The 2,500-nt window shown below is 34.9% G+C and overlaps 1 protein-coding gene across 1 annotated transcript in view; it reads right to left on the reverse strand.

Annotated features, from left to right (window-relative positions):
* Positions 1-2,500, reverse strand: part of lmx1al (LIM homeobox transcription factor 1, alpha-like) — a 29,925-nt gene that overhangs the window by 22,026 nt on the left and 5,399 nt on the right. The gene's annotated exons all lie outside the window — the stretch shown is intronic.

The following is a 2,500-nucleotide window of genomic DNA, read 5'->3' on the forward strand; positions in this document are numbered from 1 at the left end:
TATGTATGTGTGTGCATATATGTGTATTTATGTGTGCGTTTACGTGTATATTTGTATGTGTGTGTGTTTATGTGTATATTTGTATGTGTGTGTTTACGTGTATATTTGTATGTGTGTGTTTATGAATGTACTTATGAGTTTTTTTATGTGTGTGTCTGTGTGTGTTTAAGCACGTATTTATGTTTGTGTGTGTGTGTGTGTTTATAAATGTGTATTTATGTTTGTGTGTGTGTGCTTATGAATATGTTTAGGTGTGTGTGTGTTTATGTGTGTATTCAGGTGTGTATTTACATGTATATGTGTACATATATGTGTATTTATGTGTGTTTACGCGTATATTTGTATGTGTGTGTGTTTATGTGTATATTTGTATGTGTGTGTTTATGAATGTGTTTAGGTGTGTGTATTTATGTGTGTATTCAGGTGTGTATTTATACTGTATGTATGTGTGCATATATGTGTATTTATGTGTGTGTGTGTGTGTGTGTGTTTGTGTGTGTGTTTATGCATGTATTTAGGTGACTGTTTAAATAAAACACTATTTTCTATTACATAAAAATATTTGTTAGCATTTTCAGGATAAACTCCATAAACCCAAAACTAATCATCATTATGTGAAATTCCTTTATAATAACTGTCTAATTATTGAAGAGTTTGAACATTTTTAAATTTGATGGATCTAGAACTTATTCGACTGGTTGATGTTACGTTGATGATGATCAGGACTGTATACTGGTGCTGTGTATCACAGTAATGTTATCATTATCATTGATCGTATTATATTCTCGTGTCATGGTATCATTATCACCTCACATCTCGATCAGCGATACAGTGTGTACGATATGACGTGAGGATATAGTGGGCGGAGCTTACACCTTCTTTAAAGTTGCAAAGTTTCAGATAAATCAGTGGAGCAATGTTTAAGAGACGACGCTGACTCGAGGGGAGCGGGATAGAAATGTTGCTTGTAATCTCACAGAAAAAAAAAATTGCAATGAGAAATTTATGAACCAATTTTAGAAGACCAAAAAAATTCAACACAGAGAAGTTCAGGAATGAGAAACATCTCCTTGTTATTAGAGTCTAATAACTAGCCAGATATTAGAGTGTTTCTTACACTGTGAGTGTTTGAGAACCCATGCCTTAAAGGGTTCCTCGGTTGTCATGGAAACAATACTATAAAACTTTGTGTTTCTCAATCTTTTTAAAGACAGAAACCTTAATCATTTTTCTAACTCCTGGAGATTATGTTTATCAGTAACACAATGCACTCATCTATAACAGCACGCTGCTGTTCATCTAGACGTAGCACCACTGAGCGCCTGTACGACTCAAATCACCAGGGTTTTGCTGGACTAAAAGTGTTTATTTGATTTGCTATAACATGATCGGAATTTAATGTATACGTAGGCCAATATGTCACTTACACATGCTGCGGTAAACGATTTACCTTTCATCACAATTTACACTAATTATCACATTGGGATAAAATATATATTACGTTCAGTTAGACTCAGTGCAGCTCTGCAGTGTTTAGGTCTCTAAATCCACACAGCGCTTTTGTCTTTTTTTAAACCTAAAGAAGTAACACCAGAAGATGCAGACTTTGATTTGATTATGCATTATAAATATGACGATATTATTGGTGAACTGTTATGATTACTCCAAAACTCCACAAATTCACAGACACAGATGATCATCATACTCAACATCATGGCTGAGTGATATGATGATATGATAACATTACTGCGATGCACAGCACCAGTATATGGTCCTGATCATCATCCTCTGTGTGTGTGTGTATATATGTGTGTGTATGTGTGTGTGTGTATGTGTGTGTGTATATGTGTGTGTATATGTGTGTAGGTATATATGTGTGTGTGTATATGTGTGTTTAGGTATATATGTGTGTGTATATGTGTGTGTATATATGTGTGTGGTTATAAATGTGTGTGTGGGTGTGTGTGTGTGTATGTGTGTGTCTGTGTGTGTATGTGTGTGTATACAGTATGTGTGTGTGTGTGTATGTATGTTTGTGTATATGTGTGTGGTTATATATGTGTGTGTGTGAATGTGGACGTTCAGCTGTTGCTGATTTTGTGCTTTGAGCCTAAACTGAACCTAGGATTCAACTGATGAGTCGGATGAGATGTACGCAAACAGGACTGAAGCAGAATCATGGGATATGTGGAATATGTGGAATGGTGGATAGTATAAGTGGGTATAAGATGTGCAAAATATTCAAGGCACAATGACTACATGCTTTAAGATGTGTTAAATTCAGCACATCCGCAACCATGAATCAGTAAACAATTTAAAGACATAGACATAAAATCTATGAGTGGATTGAAAAATTGGCAAATCCAATCAAATCCAATTCTCTGAACTTGATACTCGGTGGCAAATCAGTGCATCACTATAAAATTTTATATCGAAAAAATGATAGTAACTAAAAAAAATCTCAACTCCTTGTAACGTGTGACATACGCCATGCTCTCTG

The sequence above is a fragment of the Tachysurus vachellii genome, chromosome 21 (genome assembly GCF_030014155.1).
Source record: "Tachysurus vachellii isolate PV-2020 chromosome 21, HZAU_Pvac_v1, whole genome shotgun sequence".
NCBI classification, from domain to species: domain Eukaryota; kingdom Metazoa; phylum Chordata; class Actinopteri; order Siluriformes; family Bagridae; genus Tachysurus; species Tachysurus vachellii.